This window comes from Myxocyprinus asiaticus, chromosome 37 (genome assembly GCF_019703515.2).
Source record: "Myxocyprinus asiaticus isolate MX2 ecotype Aquarium Trade chromosome 37, UBuf_Myxa_2, whole genome shotgun sequence".
NCBI lineage: Eukaryota > Metazoa > Chordata > Actinopteri > Cypriniformes > Catostomidae > Myxocyprinus > Myxocyprinus asiaticus.
The window spans coordinates 13,605,806-13,627,322 of record NC_059380.1 but is presented as its reverse complement, the minus strand read 5'-3'; the positions used below and the strand labels follow the sequence as shown (position 1 = coordinate 13,627,322).

Genomic DNA, 21,517 nt, shown 5'->3' with positions numbered 1-21,517 from the left:
GCCATCCGAAGGTTAAACAAGCAAAAACTATAAAGTTCTCTGTGTCGAAAAGCTTTTAAAGCTGATGTAATTTCCGCCACCAAACGGAATTACAAAAATAAACTTTGTTTTCAAAACAGCTTTTTGAATACGCCCCCCATCTGCCGTTGGTCAAACAAAGAGATAGTCCTGCCCCCAACTCACAGCATTGGTTGAGTAACGTTGTTGGGGCGGGTCTAAGTGGCTCACCCAAAACAAATGGAACAATACTCAAAATTCATATTTTACAATAAAAAACAAACAAAAAAAATTATATATATATTTATTATTCTTGTTGAACTCTAATCTGTCTTGGATAATATTTTGTGAATATTAAATTAAACTTTGTAATGCAGCACTTTTGTACTACTGTCTCCTTCATATGAAACGCTTATGTTGTACTATTCCTCTTTGTAAGTCACTTTGGATAAAAGCATCTGCCAAATAAATAAATGTAAATGTAATGCGACACAGAAAGGCAGTGCTTACAGTTTTTGAGCTTACTAATAATTTTCTCTGTATATTAAGCTAGGATAGGAGAAATTATTTTAATACAGAAAAAGTTACATACTTCAGCTTTAATATATACATTATTTAATCTATTTTAATCTTCTAAGTTCTTACCTTGTCTACTTTTTTCCGGTGCACGTTCAGGAAAGATTCATACCAAAAGCCTGTTTTCGTTTTCCAGTCTCCAGTATTTTCACTCGCATTGGTGGAAGTTCTTAACGGATATTTTGATGTTTAACTTATTACATTTGTTTAAATTGCCACAAAAAAAGGCATGTGGCTCCATAGTGCAGATACACACAGAGTCCTGATGACCATGAAAGTGTCTCACCCGTCAAAGTTTAAGGAGTGGGTAGATCACATGAAGCTGTTACCCGAGGTTAATTACCTTGATGTCATTAACTACTTTGAGTTGTTATGACAGCTAACAACTGCACAAGTTGAGCCTGAACTCATTTTTACTCCAACTAACACTTAAAATATTTGTTGTTCTCTGTCTTGATTGCTCGTTTCAATAGTATTTATGTTGCTTTTTATGGAGACTGGAACCAGAAAACAGTCCAGTGACAACCAGAATCATTATGGCAGTGCCCAATTGTTGGTCAGGAAAAATGTGGATAAAATTAACAGTTACAGACCTGGATGCTGATTGGTTAAAACAGTGTTCTAGTTGTGCTAAAATACACAATATAGAAACAGTTATGATGCAAAACACCTGTTAATGTTCACAAAAAATAAAAATGTCCCCCTCTCTTCACCTGAATGGTAAACAAATAATAAAATATGAGTAAGTATAACGATCCTGTATTGAAATAAAAACAGAAAGTGGACACATAGATTAGCTAGCTTTGTGTTAGATTGAGGAATGATTGGGTTGGGAGATATGTGGCTTAAAATGTTTGTGTGTGTGTGTGTGGGGGGGAGGGGGGGGGAGGGGGGTGCAGAGATAGATAGTGGCACAGCTAGTGGGAGTATTCTTTCAGATTATCCCAGCATAGGAATTGTTTATAAGCTTTGATAAGGAGAACCATGTTATGTCAGGCCCAACAAGACTCTTACTAAAGAACATCCTTTTTAACATGTCAAATGCTGGGCTTATTCACCAAATACATACATAAGGCGGCGTTTACACACAGAGAGATTAAATAACCAATCTTTATACACAATTTAGTGCAGCAGAGAGGTCAGAAGTACAGAAAAACTAGCCAGAACTGCCTGTGCTAAAAAAAAAAAAAACTTTTGTAATACTATATGTATAAAATAAACAAATGATTAACTAATTAATTAATTAACTCTAAAAAGTGCAAGACTAAAGGTACCTCTGAACATTACTTAATTGCTATGTTTCAACACATTAGAGCCCATAATACATTTCAATGTTTTTTTTTTTTTTTTTTTTTTTAATATTGCTTTTATTTAAATCAGAAATCATGAATGATGTAGAACAACTTCCTTAATGTCAGCTGCCTTCACAAATGCTGTCATGTTACTTTTAGATAAAGAAACCTATCACACAATTTTAACAAGGCATGCAAAATTGAAACTTACCTTAGCCAGTGATCACAATGCACTTTTATTGTATGGAGAAGTAGACATTTTGCTAGTTATAAAATTATCAAATATAAAATTTATATTTGGATGTTGTACTCAAAAATCAAACATCAGAGGGCGTATTCAGTTTGAATGGGCATGACGCCTCTGAGTCATCTGCCATTTCCTCTCTTATATCCATTCTTTCCATTTTCATGATGTTTTTCCTTATTACTCTCTCCCTTAGTAATTAGTACACGCACTTACACATACACACACACACACATTCTTTCCACTAACCAGCGCTGATGTGGAACGAGCCCTTCTGTTTTGCTAGTGGCTGTAATGCAGAGCATGACAGGTTGTCATGGTGTATTTGAAAGAAGCCCCGTGGAACACACACACACAAGATCACTTCAAAAGTGTAAAATGACTTCATAAGCATAGTTGATCAACACTCCTGTTTAAAAAAAAAACAATGATCACAAGATTAAGTGTGTATGCTTCTACAAAAATATGGCATAAGATTGCAAAGCTTCATGCCCAGAACCAATCAGGAGAGGTGACACACAGCACCATGAAAAACCAGCAAGGCAATGTGGGATGCAAGCATTTTAATTACCGTTATGTGTAACTTCATAAGTACTGCATCTCCCGCATTTGCATATTCTGTCTGTTTGTTTGCAATTAAACTCTGCCCCAGTTTTGAAGATTAATTGCATATCTATGGTGTCATTCGCTTCTCACCTTAATGACGATGTTTTAACAACATTCAGAGCTCATCTAGGGCAGTGGCAGAATTGTGACTGCTAGGCTTCCAAAGAAAGTCTGTAATAATGAGCATCAGTGGCACCCTGCATGGACGGAACTGTCAGAATCCATAAGCACATACTTCTCCGAGCACCAGTGCAGCAGAACTCTGAAACAGCTCTACCTGTGTGTCAGGTGCCCGCAGAGAGGACAGGTCAGGTTTAGGGCAACTCTGCACCAATAAACATGACCTCTCCTCTGTCATTTTTCCACTTCTTTGCTTTTTCTCTCTCTGTCTCCAAACCTTTTTTTGTGATATATAAAGCTGTGTCATACTTTCTGTAATAAAGCATTCTTATACAATGAGTTCCTAAGTCTGTTTTGCATTTTTCTAATTTAATGCAGAATTTGTCATTACAAATGGTCCACATAACAATTTTAATAAAATGTTGAATAAAAAATAAAAAATGCAGAATTTCTTAGTATTTGGTATGTCCACCTTTTGCTTTAATGTCACTATGGTGGGTATAGACTCCACAAGTTTGCAAAAAATCTGATGATTCTTTTTTCCCACCACGATCTGAGAATTTCAAAAAGCATCTGGCCTTTTTTTGCATGTTTAAAGGTCAATGTCTAGTGGGCAGATTTGCTTACCTTTGATTAGTGATCTAGAAGTAGTAAAGATTTATTCATTTTACATCATGGGCCCTATTTTAAGAGTGCTAAGCCCTAAATGCAAAGTCAGTGGGCATGGCCATGAAGTTTTGATATTTTCATGCAAACGTGCACAAAGTTTAGGTGCAAGTGGGTTGGCGAAATTGCGCAGGCAAAATACTAATGGAATAGGTCAAGTGCAAGTTAATTCGGAGGTTTTTTTCTCCGGTTTGATCTGCATCCTATTATATATTACTTTCCCTGTCAAGCAACGTTCGTATAAATGAAGACAGTCCATTCATAAGAATTTGGTAGTGTAAAATGTAATGAATTCAAAGAACAGAAATATGGACAGTTTTTGTCTTCTTTCATGCAATAACTACATACTTGTTGTGAACACTCTCTCATTTTGTCTGCCATCGTTTCAGTGCTATGGTGTTTAGCGGTGAAATACTACAGAGTAACTTTGTGTTTCATCCTGTCTATGGATCACAGTGTATGTTTTCTATTAGCCTGTCTCACCTGCGGTCTTTACGGTGTTACGGGACAACTTGCTGCTCTCTCATTTTTCATTGTTTTGCTATGTATATTTGTAAAATGTTTCTCTGTTTAATGTTTTATGTTTGATTTCTGTTCAGCGTCCTTGACCTTTGGGAAGGCCCTATACAAAATAAACTTTATTATTGTTATCATTATGCTAACACAAATCTAATGATAAACAAATCATGGTTTTAAAAGTGATTGATTATTCTTAAATGTCATCTGCTAGTGAAATCCTCAAACTGCAAATGCAGGAACTGGTTTTAGACTTTGCGCCGAGATTAGACGTGCTTCTCAAACATCTTAGCTCAATGACCTGTTTCTCATGAAAATAGCAAATTGCACTTTGTGCCACTTCATTAACATACAATACACCTACAGTCTGTGTGCATACACCTACAGACAATGCAAACACTCCCACCCATGTCCACAAGCACTTTGTGTTAGAATAGGGCTTTTCACACTTGAAATCGTAAACCCTAGGTCATTCTAAACTTCGGGTAAATGGAATCCTGGGTTATCCTGTTTCATGTTTCACACTGTTCATACTTTACCATGGATTAATAATTAATCCTGGGTATTCATGTTCCGATGTTTCACACTGTGCATTTGTAAACCCTGGTTTAATGTTCTTATCTGCATATTTGTGGTGTCGATAACAATGATTGGATGAATACAGCTCCCAGCAGACCTGTAACTTGTCAATGAAGCTGCTCTGCTCTTCTGTGGAAATGTTTGTCATTCATCTTCTGAAATATGCCACAAAAACCCAGAATACTGTCTCTTCATGGCAGTTATCATGCTTGCCACCACTGTTTGACAATTTACCAGTTTCCCTCAGATGGAAAACAGTGCCTGACAGTTTCAGCGACGATACAAAGTGTATGAATATTTAATGAGGTAAGTACTGAGGCTTTATATGATTGGTTGTCTGTTGCTTAACAACTTTCTAAAACATTCTAACACTGCATCGTTTCACACTGAATACCTTTGGCACCGCAACACAGGGTTATCCCCGCAAATGCATGATGCATTTGCTTCGGAACAGGGTTTTATAACCCGGGGTAAAAAGCGGTGCTAACTCCCTTTCAAAATTTCAAGTGTGAAACGTTGCTTTACCCTGGGTTAAAAGCGGGGTTTAGAATGAAGATAACCCGGGGTTAAGTGCAGTGTGAAAAGTCCTAAATAGCGCTCTCACGAAAATTGGACAAGGCATAGTATAGTCACTGCGTTGCGCTTGGCGCGCTCACAGAAACAGAACCCCATTACTCTTCTGTATTCGATTTTTCAAAATCTTAAACATTCTGTTTGTTTAACTAAAAAAAAAAAAAAAAAAAAAAAAAAAAAATTTCAATCAGTATCCCATTGTACTCTATGTTGTACAAGTTTGATGTGATTAACCCTAAAGTGAGGCATGTTCATGAATTAACATCCTTGTTGATCCATAGTTTATATTATCCAATCAAAATTTGAGGTTAGATTTATGATATATCTTTGTTCTGGATTTAGGGGCTTAAACAAGTCTTATTAATTTAACTCTGATTTTAAAGAAAGGCTAGGGTGAAGGTTATGGTTAGCTGTGTTTATATGTGAAAGTGAGTTTGATTGAAATCACTGTTCATCCTTCATGAAAAAAATATTTCTATATAAATCACTCATAAATCCATTCTTTCGTAAATTGTTCCAATGAGTTAAATGAGTTTAAGAATGATTTTAAATACAGTTTTCAAAATAATTAATTATGCTAGTGTTTCATGAAAAACTCCCACTATGTATAAATCTACAGTACATAACCTCAATGTTGTTTGTGATCTAATATCTGTTCAACACAAAGCAGTGTGTTCTGCTAGGAAACAAACATATAGGTCCTGACAACAGACAAGAATAATTCAACTTAAGTAGATAACCAGCAGGCATCAAAACTGTTGAAGTGTATTTTATTTAACATAGCAGAATTTATGAGTTGAGAATTTTCTGGATCCATAAATATTCAAAGATTGTGTTTTGCATTTGTTTGTCGACAGTTTGTCAGCATAATCGGCCAAACAATGCACTTGTCATAACACAACAACTAAGGCAAGTGTTCCATTAAGAAGTGCACACACACACACACACACACACACACACACACACAGAGTCAAGCCCCTTTCGAGCAAAGTCTGAGGACTCTGAGGTCTATTCATTAAAAGGGGAGAGCTTTGACAGGGTCGTGATTGAGAGGCCTCACGCTGCTCTTTGAATGTCTAATCAAGCCACACATTTTCTTCTGTGTAAAAAAAACCTCACTAATAGCGCATAAAGGCACTCCATCCCTTTCTGATGTCCACCTTCTCTAACCCTCAGACAGGGACCCGATCTCCGGTTACATGCTAATTACAACCCAGGATCATTAGAGCTGTTCAGCTCAACCTCTGACCTTTATTGCAAACATTACCTGTGCCTACGCAAAAAAGAAAAACACTAAGAGCCCAGAAAAGACCTTATTTAATCAATCAGGTCATTAACAGACCATTTCTCTGTGCAGTTGAAAAAAAGTGGCCATTTGAGTGCAGAACAAGACAAAAACAAGATAGGGAACTGGAGCGGATTTACAGATCGAGTTAATTCTTCACTTTGAAGAAGAGCAGGACAGCAGGGGGAGGGGCCAGAGGGGATCGGCATTATCTGCAGTGATGTATCGATCCAGACCCCAGTGCTGTGAATTAACACCTGCAAGAAAAGCATGGGAATTTAAAGTGTAATTGCTTAGCGCTCTTAATCTCCGCTGGAAGTGATCGATTGAGTGGCGTTGGGAAAATGTGGTGAAAAGAGGTGTTCCAACATCATTTACAGAAAAATGTAGACACTTGCTGGTGCTGTAATTACAGTTTTTGCAAGGAGGCATTGTATTGATATTCCTCAGATATTCTGGTTTTTGCTTGTTCCCAAACCCAAGTATTACATTTAAGCAAATAATTCAGCCTGAACTGTTTTTTTACAAACTCCGTTCAAACATTGTTTTATTGTTTTGTAGATAATTTCAGGCTCAGGTGTGCTATCTGTTTTTAGTGTTTGTTAACTGTTTAATATTTTAAAAATGTAATATTTAAGTACATTGATCCTCATGACAATGGTAAAAGTGCTTTGATGCTGCATTTCATTTATGCAAAACCAAAGCCTAAAATCTAAACTTACCTAAAACACTATATTCCCATTATTATCTGGGTGTATTTTCAGTAACACTTTACATTACAGTGTCTATGTTGCACTTATTATGTTACTATAATTAATGGAAATAAAAGTGTGCAATTCAACACAAAATAATTACACATTAACATTTAGCTCATACACATGGCTCTCTTTTGTGAGTAAAAATAATTTTATTAAGAAATATAGAAATTGAAAAGTATTTTAATTTCATTAAACATCGACAATGAAACAATAAACAGTACATTAAGCATGCCCTATAACAGTGGTTCCCAACCCTGTTCCTGGAGGCCCCACAACACTGCACATTTTGTATATCTCCCTTTTCTGACACACCCAATTCAGGCCTTGGAGTCTTCACTAACGAGCTGATGAGTTTATTCAGGTGTGTTTGATTAGGGAGATATCCAAAATGTGTAGAGTTGGGGGGCCTGAAGGAACAGGGTCGGGAACTACTGCCCTATAATCATTTGACCAGACATTATCAAACATGTGTGAATTTCTCATTATATTCCCACAATATGTTCCAAAGCACAGATATCTGTCAGATAAAGTATTTGTCACACTTTTTTCATCTGATGACCCTGTATATATGTGTTGGAGTGTCACCTTTGCATCATCCTCAGTGACGGACAGCATAGTGTGATGTTAATAACAGCCCAATTGACAGCTTGATTTATTTAAAGCCTGGTGAAGGGCAGCATTGTGATACCTGACAGTGCTGCCAACCTGCATGCTGCTAGGATCAGAGATCTACAAGCATGCCACAAGGTTCACACCTGCTCCTAATCACACTAATGCTGATTTAGGATCTCCTTTCTGCTCTAAACCCAAGCAAAACCATTAAAAAAAAAAAAAAAAAAAAAACTGGAAGAGTCAATCTCAACATACGCTCAAAGGTTGCAATAGTAATAATCTGTGTCCATTACTTTTACTCACTGGGTAGTACAATTTCTTTCAAGCTTTACTTTTGTCTGTCAGTAAAATGTAATAATGCTTGGTATTTTTATGTGACTGATATCACAAGAACTTCTGTGGAAAGAGCTCTTTTAGTCTTACCATGCACTGTGTTGTGTGTTCTTTACCTTTTCTTTTTATTCTGACCCAGCATTTTGAAAATCACAACAGACACTTGCATTCTGGTCACCTGATTTAATGAACAACATTCCATTAATTATTCTACTGAACTACTTTTGTTTCTCTCCCCAAATCTTCAGCCACATATCTTTCTTGGTCTGTGTACACTTGAGTGCTTAAACTTTTGTCCCTCCTATTCTTCACTTCAAATCATTATTAGGATCCTTAACTGTGGGAAGATTTATAAGGTAGGAAAAAGCAATAGACCTGATCTCTGAAAATGATGGAAAGCAATTTGAATTATCCGTCAATGTTTTAAAAATTCAGTAAATACAGAATATGTCCAGTTTATGAAAACACTGCCTACAATTCCTCCATGGCAGTAGCTCTAAGAAGACTGATGACCAGGGAAGTGAGGGCCTTGCCCTAAAGGGGTACTGCTCTGCTCCACTAATTCACTTTTTCTTGCCCTCTCCTGGGAGGAAACACTACCCTGCTGTGGCTAGGATGGCAGTAAAGTTGCTGTAGTTGTGATTTTGTGATTGCTGGGAGAACCCAGAAGAGGGCTTGTGGCCGGGGGGAACATAGAAGGATCAAGGCTCGGCCTGTCTTTGGGCTGTGAAGGTCATCTGAATAGGGTCTGGCGTGGATCCAAACAGATAAAAGTCCCGGAGCGTGAGCACTGACCCGGTGTCCTCTCTTGTGAACTCTCTCTTGCTCGCCAAGTTTGAGATGGAAAGAGAGAGCAACCCATCTGTCAGATGGGTCAAAAGCTGTTGCGGCAGACATCAGACCATTTGTCTCACTTTGACTCTGCTGTGTCCACAGATTTGGAGACCGCCAGTAAATGCCGAAAGTTTGTTCTGGACTGTTTTGGAATTTTGTGTGAAAGTAAAACACTTTGTGTTTATTCCAGTGTGGAAACTTAGTTTTCATAGATAAAGCTAAATATATTTTCAGTGTGCTACACTGTAAAACAGAGGAAGTAAAAATCTTAAAATCACAAAACTCGGAACAAACAACAAAAACTTGAATTATGGAACAAATTAGAACAGCACTAATTGATATAAAGGTGAAGTCAGACTATACTTTGTGGTCAATTCACTTTTATTCATATGCATTTCAATACGAAAAAGTGGGAACGCAAGCACATGCAAAGAATTTTTGTCTTTGGCTGTGTAACAAAGTTCAAGTTTGAGGAACTCTGACCTGTGAATTCGTATAACAAGAAGACATTTGACCACGTCATGGATTGACCTCAGCATACAGAAAGAATACAAACTTCTTCAAAACTGTATGGTTTGCATGGTTGCACTTACAGTATGTGACTTTCAGTATACTTACAGTGTACTTACCCAAGAAAGTACTAAGAAAAACTAGATCACTACATGTACTTAATATGGGTTAAGGTTGGGGTAAGGTTTATGGTTAGTACCTAGTTATTACTGTAGTTGTTGTAATTATATAGTACGTAAATGTAGAACAGTATTGTAAAATAAAGTGTTACTGTTTGCAAGGAACAGAGCAAATATTTTTTTTTTTTAGTACATTTTGAGTTTTTTATTATTTGTTAATTATATTAATATTTAATAAAAACAGAAGCCCTAGAGAGTGACATCATATCCTGTTGTCTGTATAGATTTCAGGGTTCGAAATAATATTTAAATCATAATTGATTTAAATAAGTCTAGTGTGACTGCACTTTTACTTATATTTAGAAATGTGCATAGGAGAAAATAATTTTTAATTATCTTAAAATTGTATATTATTTGAATTTCGACATTGTGCATCACCAATTTTAAACAGCACTCTTTATGCATGTGTATTGTACTTCATGCAAATTTAGATAAATGCACAGCAAATGTGTAGTAAATTATTAAATTTTCTCCGCAAATTATAAGACTCACATTTCATGCCCGCTGTTAAGCCAGAGTTTTAATCTAAGCTTCTGTGCCACCATCATTCCTCTGTTCCATGGAATTGATTTTTTATTTATTTATTTATTTATTTTGTGTTTTGCAGGTATTACTTCACTATTTTCAATTTCGAATGGCTTCAACATTTAGAGTGTCTGAATATAAATCCTTCGCAGACTGGTAATGAAAAAGAGGCTTGTGGGTTCCTCTCACTCTCTGGGCTCAGGAACATTAAATTTGAGAACAAGCACCCTGTGGCAAACCACCTGTGCAATATCGTCTCTCAAAAGGATTGTGACATTTTGTGTAGAGCAATGTCACTCTACATTTATGATCTATTTTTCACAGTTTTGCCAAATACGAAGTTTGACTATTTATGTGTTTCCATGAAACATGCCCACATTTTGAATTATGATAAAACTGATACTGCATCCCTTGCTGGTATATTGCAACAATGTACATTTTAAAAATCTTAAAACCTAAATGAGGGTTGGTTGTATGGTTGCATGGTAAACCGTTGTCACAGCACTACCGCAGCAACATGACAACTCAGAAAGTCAACGTGTTTCTACCAAATGTTCCAATACCTTGAAATTGATCTCATTCTGCCAAATTTACTGACAAGCAGCATGTTCCATCAGACATCTTTGCATCAATTCAAAAGTGTTTACCGGTACTTTTTCCTGTGGCACGACTGATAAAACCCGCCTTGGAACCAGGAGGTAATCGTGTTCACATAATCAATTTTGGTTTTCGCTGAAATGGTGAAAGTGTTTCACCATTTTAATCACCTTTTTGACTTCACTAGTTTATTTTCAAAGATCCTTTGGTGTGACAAATGAATTTTTAAAAGTACAAATATTACATGTAGTCTCCCAATTAATATGATGTCATAAATTATATTAAATGTTGCATGCATGTTATTTATACAATTATTAATTAGCAAAACGCTGTCTACAATAGTATACTGTAGCATGCCATACCACAGGACTATCAGAACTGTCAACTTTCCAGAAGTATTTAATGTCAACTCACTGGGTGTGCATCCTACTTCCTGCAAAACAATTTCACCATGTACTGTATGTTAAACTTAGAATGAGTATGGATACACCCCAGGGACTTGCCGTCCATATAAGCAATGTAAGCAGTGCTTACTTAACAGAAGGGTGAAAAGAAAAATTACACTATGAAATATTTAAATATAATTGTTAATGTAAACTACTGTTTTCGTCCAAATTCGTCATCTTTCATCTCAGTTGAGCAGCACAGACAGTTAATTTATTCATTAATTTATTCATCAATTAATTTATTCGCTTTGGCACCACCCTCAGGTATAAGCACTTTATGTTATGTTTTCTCTGATTCCATTGTTTACCGCCCTTTCATTCAACATTGTATGTTCATTTAAATTGAATCACGCCCGCTACTAAAAATGACCAAGGTAAGCATGCTTACCAAAATGAGTAAGCCAATCAGAAGCTCCTTCCTTCAGTCACGCTACCTGATTGGCTAGATTTTAGTTTTGTGTCAACATGTTCAAGTTCACCTAACTAATGCATTATTAAGGGCTTAAATGGATATCTGTGTTATTGATACTAGGTCATAGATACTAGGTCCTTGTTTCTGGTTTGTCTGAGGCTATGAAGTGGTGATCTGGCAATCATGTCCTTCTTGTGTTATGCTCTGTTTGTTTTATTGCTCTAACGTTATGGCGCAGTGTCTGTTTAAAAAAATAAAAAAAATTAAAAAAAAAGCCTTAAGCATTCAGGTTAAGATTGTTGTCTTTTGTGGTCAGATTAGTTAATAGCTGTTGTCCATTCCAGTGGTTCTGAACTGTGGGAAGAGTGGTGTGTGAGGCCTATGATGTTGAAACTAGTGCATTAACTGGAAATCTTTTCTTTTTCTTTTTGTTGTATGACAAAACAAGCTCTTCTGGCACTATGGTTCATTGTATGATTTAATGGACATAAACATGCTTGGCTCAATATTTGACAATCTTTCATTTGTGTGATATGAACAATATTACTGTCCTGAATTAAAAACAATTTGGTCATGAAGTTCACCACTGTGACAATTGTTCCATTGACTGGTGGGTTCTAAGGCAACAATTTACGTCAATAACATTTCCGTGACATTACACTCACCCGTATAATGTGTTTTGGGCTCAGCGTTTAATAATGTGTATTAAAAATCTTTGATGCTTGCCCAGTCTCAAAGCCCACAGCACATGCCTGATACACCCCCTCCTGTTCACCTCTGCCAACTGCTAATTGCTTTGTGATTAAGATGATACACAGTAAAACTTAGCTGTACAGAAGTGGCAGGTAAAGGAAAAGAAAGATTCTTCAGTGATCACTCTCTATCCTGATAATATCAGAGGGAGTTTAGTGTTTAATGAACCTTGTGGTAGTGTGTGCACTGCACATGAAAGAGAGGAATTATGGGACAGATAGCACAGCCATGTTGGGGTCTCTGCTGTGGCGATTAGGACATCTATCTATCTGTCTGTCTGTCTGATTGTCTTTCTTAAATGATTTATCTGAACAAAAAGGAAAAATGGAATACAAGAGTGAGCAGTATGGAAAACTTGCTTCTTAAATTTAAAATGGATTTGAGATGTTCACTGGATTTGAGATACAGTAGATGGATTTAAACATTTTATTTTTCCAAGTCGGTTGCTGAATGCGTACACCAGTAGCTAGAGGATTGTCGGTGGTTAAAGGATTTTAAATCCTGTGATTTCTTAAACCTGTATATTTATATTTGGTCAGTGCAGCAGAAATAACCCTCTGAAACTCTTTTCATTTCATACCTTTATTCTGTGTTTTATTTTGAAATGTGGCTATTGAAATGATGCCCCACTGTGATGTCAGTGTGTTTGTTTGAAATGCAAGGCACTTCGGATCTGTGTGAAATATTTTTGATAGTACATTGCATAGAGAGAAAATACACTGACATGTAGCAGCCTCACTTTCTGTTGCCACATTTCCTCTTCTCTTTCTCCTCCCTCTGTGCTGTGTAGCAATGAATGCATCCTGACACTTACACACACATATACACGTTTAAAACCCCTGCTGATTATTATTATTATTATTATTTTTTTCTTTTTTTTTTTTTTCACATTATTTGCAAATGTTATTCAGGAAAATAAAGTGAATGACCTTTTCAGTTTAATGTAATATCATGGTAAGATATGTTATAAAATACAGTAGAACAGGTTACAGTATTGACACTGCAGAAGTGTACCCGCAAGCAGAGTTTCTCTTTGAATTTTTTTTTTTGCAGCATGTAGTCGACTGAACTTGCATAAAACACATTGCTATGCAATATAAACCTATTTATCTCAACTCATTCTTTTGCAAAATAGGTTTTTATAAAGCAACATAGATTAAAGGAGCTACTCACTCATTGTTTGAAAAAAGACGTCTCTAGGGCTTGATTGAAATTACACGAAGTGTTGAGTAGACTACTTCTGAAACATTATCTGGTACTGACCACAAATAACACAGCTAAAAATGTTATCAGTAACATAATATTTTAGTTTACATTATCCAGATTACATGTGGTCTATGACAACCAGTGACACACAAACAAAATGTATTTAGTACAGTCTCAATCCAGAAGATAAAACAGCTTAAATTCCACATCTAGAGAGTTGTGTTCTGTTCTTTGTAGAATAATGACCATTTGGATGTAGGTGTGATCCCCCATCTCAAGTAATTTAGATTTAATTGATGATCAAGTTTATTAATAATCTTTTTCAGATTAACATTTGTATTTGTTGATTCTCAAACATAACACAGAATAAAGCAAAATATACATGCACAGAGTCAACCATTATCCTTCTTAACCCCCATTAATTCCCTATCCCCCTCCCAATCCCCAAACCCGCCCCAACAAACATTCCCGTGGTCCAAGCCTGAGTATGCACATATAACACGGAGAGAGAGAGAGAGAGAGAGAGAGAGAGAGAGAGAAAGGGTTTCTCTCCACATGGCCCTCACCTAGAGCCTTCCAGAAAGGTCATGTATTTATCCCATTTCTTACCATATGCATCTAATCTGCCAAGCTGTTTGTGTCATCTTTTCAAGTGCCGCCACCCTTCCCAATTCAGTGAACCATTCTTGAAATGAGAGAGCACCAAGTGATTTCCATCCTCTAAGAATTATTTGTCTGCCAATCATTACACTAGTTTGGACCCAGCTTTTTGTATATTTGTCACCTATTTTAATAGTCTGGGGCAGAATGAAATTTAAATATCTAAAATCTCACAGATACAATTCTGGGCTCTTAACCAGAATTCTTTAATCTTAGCGCTAGGGCTGCCCCCGATCAAAGATTTTCGTAGTCGACTAGTAGGAGTTAATTTAAGCCATTAGTCGACTAGTCGCACGTTTATGATATTAATTTAATTACTCTAATGTATTTTTTTGGGGGGTGGGGGGTGGCATCAGAAAATGGTTTGAGTTACAGGGCTGAGAAATAATGTTATAAGTAACATTGCTAACACTGTTCTACATAACACAGAAATACTAAACCGTAATAATGAGCCTTTAAAATATACATTTTACAAGCGCACATATGAAGCGAGCTGCAACGACATGGTAATGATTCTGAATGTGTCGGAAAAACCAGCAAGGAGACTGTCTGAACATTTTGTTAATTTATAGAGAGAAATGCACATTAGGGATCAATCATTGCAGATTGATGACTTAATTTAGTTTAAAAACAATTACTTGTGTGGCCTTACATATTTAAGAAACAGCTACATGCAGTAGGGGTTGAATAATTATGACATGGCTGTATTTTAAAAAAATACTGCTATTTAGAAATATTAGGTTATATATTCACACTATGACTTTGAATGTGTCACTCAACTGATATAGATGTAAAGTTAAAAAATACTGGGTCATCAGAAAAGCTTACCTTTGTAAATCCTTACTGTCTTGGGGGGGTTGAATAATTTCGATTGCAACTGTATATATATATATATATATATATATATATATATATATATATATATATATATATATTTATATATATATCGTGAAAGAGGGAACAAAACAAATTTATTCAAACACATGATGTATTTTCCCGGATAATGAAATACCCGACCAGTTGAGAATGCACAGATGAAGTAGGTTCTTTGCCAGAGAGATGTTGACAACTGTTGTAAAACCATCTTTCAAAAAGTTGAACAATACACATTTTAATTGTCCTTATTTTTATTTTTTTCCAGTTTCATTTGAATTTTTAGTTAAAATAAATGAAAAATAAAGTTCTGAGTTTGAAATCAAGGTGTCTTGCTTTATTGTGTAGGCTTAACCCTAACCCTGCTTAATGAAAATTACCCCTTAGTACCACCTAGCATCCAACCAGCAATAATACCGGTGTTCATCGTTTTTATGTGAAGTTTTTTCTGCGACCAACCGACCAGTCAAAACTTAGTGGACCAAGACTTTTCTCATCGACTAACCTTTGGTCGACTGTCAGGGGGCAGCCATAGCTTGGGGTCATTTGGAATGTCCATTTGGAAGACCCATTTGCGACCGAGCTTTAACTTCCTGGCTGATGTCTTGAGATGTTGCTTCAATATATCAACATAATTTTCCTTCCTCATGATGCCATCTATTTTGTGAAGTGCACCAGTCCCTCCTGCAGCAAAGCACCCCCACAATATGATGCTGCCACCCCCATGCTTCACGGTTGGGATGGTGTTCTTCAGCTTGCAAGCCTCACCCTTTCTCCTCCAAACATAACGATGGTCATTATGGCCAAACAGTTCAATTTTTGTTTCATTAGACCAGAGGACATTTCTCCAAAAAGTAAGATCTTTGTCCCCATGTGCACTTGCAAACTGTATTCTGGCTTTTTTATGGCGGTTTTGGAGCAGTGGCTTCTTCCTTGCTGAGCAGCCTTTCAGGTTATGTCGATATAAGTCTTGTTTTACTGTGGATATAGATATAGATACATGTCTACCTGTTTCCTCCAGCATCTTCACAAGGTCCTTTGCTGTTGTTCTGGGATTGATTTGCACTTTTCGCACCAAACTACGTTCATCTTTAGGAAACAGAATGCACTTCCTTCCTGAGTGGTATGATGGCTGCGTGATACCATGGTGTTTATACTTGCGTACTATTGTTTGTAGGTAAACGTGGTACCTTCAGGCGTTTAGAAATTGCTCCCAAGGATGAACCAGACTTGTGGAGGTCCACAACTTTTTTTCTGAGGTCTTGGCTGATTTATTTTGATTTTCCCATGATGTCAAGCAAAGAGGACCTGAGTTTGATGGTAGGCCTTAAAATACTTCCACAGGTACACCTCCAATTCAGTACACCTCCTATCAGAAGCTAATTGGCTAATTGTCTAAAGGCTTGACATCATTTTCTGGAATTTTCCAAGCTGCTTAACCCTCTGGGGTCTGAGGGTGTTTTGGGCCCTGGAGAAGTTTTGACATGCCATGACATTTGTTCTTTTTTCAGTTGCTTAAAAAAATATTAATGGCTAAAGTCTGATAACACTGTATTCAGCACAAACTGGGCTACAATAATATGTGAGCAACATGTATGTACATGTTTGTATTTTAAGTCACAGAAATAAGGCCATATAACAAATACTAAACATTTGTTCACAATACTTTTGAGAACTGGATCTTGTAGCCTAGAGTTTTTGCTACAAAATGTAAAAACCGTCCTGATCACTCATTCATACAAAACAATTTGCAAAAGTTTTGAAACACTTATTCATTATTATATATATATATATATATATATATATATATATTTTTTTTTTCTTTTTTTTTTTCACATTTAAGTATAATAGTCAAAACTATGGAATAACATTAATGGAATTATGGGAATTATGTTGTGACTAAACAAAATCCAAAATAAATCAAAACTGTGTTATATTTTAGCATCTTCAAAGTAGTCACCATTTGCCTAGAATTTGCAGACATGTACTCTTGACATTTTCTCAACCAACTTCTTGAGGTATCACCCTGGGATGCATTTTAAACAGTATTGAAAGAGATCCCATCTATGTTGGGCACTTATTGGCAGCTTTTCTTTATTATGTGGTCCAAGTCAACAATAAAAAATAAAAATAAAAATACATTTTTTATTACATTTTAGTTTTATAATGAAATAAATGAATGTGTGGAGACTTAATTTATTTCATTATAAAACTTTATTGATTAAGCAGAGTAATTACATCTCTTATACATATATATATATATATATATATATATATATATATATATATATATATATATACATGTATATATATATATATATATATATATATATATATATATATATACTGTATATATATATATGCACATGAGAGTTACATGGGGTAACCTCCTCGTGGTCGCTATAATGTGGTTAGTTGTCGGTGGGGCACGTGGTGAGTTGAGCGCGGATGCCGCGGTGGATGGTGTGAAGCCTCCACACGCGCTATGTCTCCGTGACACTGCGCTCAACAAGCCACGTGATAAGATGCATGGGTTGATGGTCGCAGACGCGGAGGCAACTGGGATTCATCCTCCGCCACCCGGATTGACGCGAATCACTACGCGACCACAAGGGAACTGGGCATTCCAAATTGGGTGAAAAGGGGGGAGTAAACCCTTTATAGTTTCTAATGATGTCTTACACTTATCTGTATGCCCAAAAATGATGGAGTATTTTAAGTTGTTTCCGCTGTTATGAGGAAAAAAATCTAGCAGGACGCGCCATCGTGTCCGTCGACCCCAGAGGGTTAAAGGCACAGTTAACTTAGTGTATGTAAACTTCTGACCCACTGTAATTGTGATATAGTCAATTAAAAGTGAAACAATCTGTCTGTAAACAATTGTTGGAAAAAATGACTCATGTCATGCACAAAGTAGATGTCCTAAACGACTTGCCAAAACTATAGTTTGCTAATATTAAATCTGTGGAGTGGTTAAAAAAATGAGTTCCTTCATCCTAAGTGTATGTAAACTTCTAACTTCAACTGTATATGTATAAGAGATGTAATTACTCTGCTTAATCAATAAGCCAGAATTTTAGACAATATTTTTACATCTAAATGGATCAGGGAAATTGGATGATAACTTTTACATTCATTTGGGTGTTTATCTTTTTTTTTTTTTTTTTTATTAGAATGATCAGGGCTTGTGTCACGGTTGGTGGTAGTTCACCTTTCTTTGATGACTCTGTGTAAATTTCTAACATAAATTCAGCCAGTTCTGTGACTTAAGATCTAAACAATTCTGCAGCAAAACCATCTGGCCTGGTGCCTTACCTGTTGGCAAGGCTTTAATTACCTCAACAAGCTCCTCCAAAGTAATATCTGAGTCAAGAATGTATTTTTGATTATTCATCAATTTAAGTTCTAATGGCTCTACGTAGTTGCTAATATCCTTATCGGTAGATGAAGAAGTGGAACTATAAAGATTGAAATAGAATTCTTTAAAGGCCATATTAATATCTGTGGAAGAAGTAAATATATTGCCTACAGAAGACTTCACTGAAGGAATGGTGGGAAAAAAACTCTCTGTTTTATGTATCTGGCCAGAGGTTTCCCTGCCTTGTCTCTCGACTCAAAGTATGACTGTCTTGCCCTGAATAAGCAAAACTCTACCTTCTGTGACAGAAAAGTATTGTACCCATATTTTTGCTGAGTCAACTCTTTAAGACCATTGGATGAAATTCGGCGCTTCAGCTCTATATCAGCACTTTTAATACTCTTTTCCAATTTCATGAATTCCTGTGCTTTGATCTTTGTATGAATGAGACATATTGCATGATCTGCCCCTTAAGAACTGCCTTAAGCACCTCCCATGCCATGCCTACAGAGGACACTGAGGACCAATTGGCCTCCACAAAAACATTAACTTCTGTCTTTAACGTTTTTTGAAATGCTGGGTCCAAAAGAAGGGGTGTATTAAAGCACCATTTACATGATTTCCTTTTCTCTATATGTGGCATCATCTCTAAACACACCAAAGCATGATATGAAACTAAAATGTTCCCAATTGAAAAATCAGTTGCAAATGGAATAAGTGACTTACAGTAGATATTAAAAAAAAAATCTATTCAAGAGTAAATCTTATGAACTGATAAAAAAAAGGTTTAGTCCCTCCCAGATGGATTCAGAAGTCTCTAAATGTCTGTAAGAACAAGATTTTTCCACATCCTCTGTAGTGTCAACATTGCCCTAAAGGGTCTACACACTAAAATGAAAAAATGAAGACTCCACCCAAAACCATATTACTGAGGATCCCAGCAGCTTGTAACTTTCCTTCAAGATCTGTAAAAAGTTCTGATCATCAGCATTGAGTGCATAAATATTAGCCAAAATAAGATTTTGCCCCTGTATTTCAGCCAAAATAATAATGGCTCTTCCTAAATTATCTTTAAACTGTTTGAGACAATTAAATTGTAAATGCTTAGTTATCAATGTGATGACTCCCCTGCTTTTACTTGAACCAGCACTGCAAAACACATGCCCACCCCATGCTCTAAGTTTTTCTGCTTCCTGTGCAGAAAAGTGCATTTCTTGAAGAAATCATAATATATATTTTTTTATGCTTAAGGAAAGATATAACCTTCTTTCTTTTGTAGAGTGCCCCAGCCCATTAACATTCCACGTGGAGAGAAATATTTTACCTATATTAAAGTGTGATATTTTGACATGCAAAGAAAAATTGTGTACCCAAGACTACATTTTATAGACCACGATTCAACATTGATGTAACCATAAAATCCTTAATAACCCACAGAACAGAAAAAAATGCACTTACACACGCCCACCCCATGCTCTACCCCATGTTTTTCAGCTTCCTGTGCAGAAAGGTGCATTTCTTGAAGGAACACTATTTCTGTTTCAACAGAACAGAAAAAAATCTGCTTCAACTTTGCGTATAACAGTCCCAGTTGGTGTCCATCCCCCGGAAATCCGACGGTCCATGCACGCACACGAGACCCTCCCTGACACCATTGCTACAAGAGTACTTCATTCCGGTGTTTTTATTTTTGTTTTGTTTTTTAACATACACCACTCAATTGAACTGCACATGACATTTTTCAATGAAATAGGCCCAAGTAAATAACAACATCAAACCCACAAAATGAACAATAAGCCAATAAAGGAAAAAAAAAAGAAAAGTAGATAGAGAGAGACAGACAGTGGGCAACCAACCGCATAACAAACCCTCTCAGACCGTATCAGCAAAATGCACTATGTGTAGTCCATACCGCTGATTCTGCACTGGCAAAGCCACCCACTCACTCCATTGAGTTAATGAAGGCCATAGCTTCTCATGGGCATGTGAAAGTCTTATGTCCATCCTTGGCATCAATTATCAGTTTAGCCGGGAAAAGCAAAGTGAAGCTCACATCCTGTGCGTGAAGTAATTTCTTACACTCTTTGAATCTCTCCCGTTTTGCTTGTGTAACACTTGCAAAGTCCGGGAAAACCATAATGTTTTAATGTTGCCTTTATTCCTAGCCACACATAAAACTGAGTCTCTGTCTGCCGACCGCAAGAAGCTTACTAGAATGGATCGGGGTATGTCACCCGCTCTGGGAAGCCGACCAAGAGCTCTGTGTGCGCACTCTATCTCCAGATGACGGCCCGCTGTGTCGAATAAATTCAGAAAAAGCCCATCCAGGAACTTTACCATATCTTGACCTTACTTTCCCTCCGGGATTCCAACAAAACAAACATTATTACATCTGCTTCGATTTTCCATATCCTCTCATTTATCCCACACCTGATCCATATCAGTTTTTGTGGCCGGTGGGTTAGTCTGCAGCTCTTTTCCGGCTGCTTCCAGAGACTCGATTCACTTTTCAGCCTTGTCCATTCTTGTGATCAGGGCGGAAAGTTTTGCCTCCATAAATGTGATCGTTCAACGTATTTACTCAAGGCCCTCCATGTCAGTCGAGACGCGCTGTCATTCCCAACCAGACCCCCACCATCTTGCTCTTGAGAGGCGTCAGACGTATGTGACCTTAAACGCTTTTTAATGTCCCCGCAGGCTGATGATTTCGAATTCTTCGACATCTTACACTCCCTGTGCAGTTTAACAATCGAAACTAAATCAGTTCTCACCGAGTAATGTTGATTGAAAGAATAATTGTAGCAAAGTGTAGTGGAGAACGCCACTAGGCTGCTTCCACTCGCATAGCGTCACGTGACTCCGTTTGTTAATAATCTTAATTGCCCACTCTGGATAACCATTTTATAATTGATGGCCATTATTAAAGGATATACTTAATGTGATAACCCAGAAATCATGTTGTTTTCTGTTTAGAGCCGCAGTGCAGTTATACAGCAGAAACGCTGCC

General features: G+C 36.7%; 1 protein-coding gene across 3 annotated transcripts in view; it reads left to right on the top strand.

Moving 5' to 3' along the window:
* The window catches only part of LOC127428075 (chemokine-like protein TAFA-1), a 240,047-nt gene that overhangs the window by 195,233 nt on the left and 23,297 nt on the right, over window positions 1-21,517 (top strand). The gene's annotated exons all lie outside the window — the stretch shown is intronic.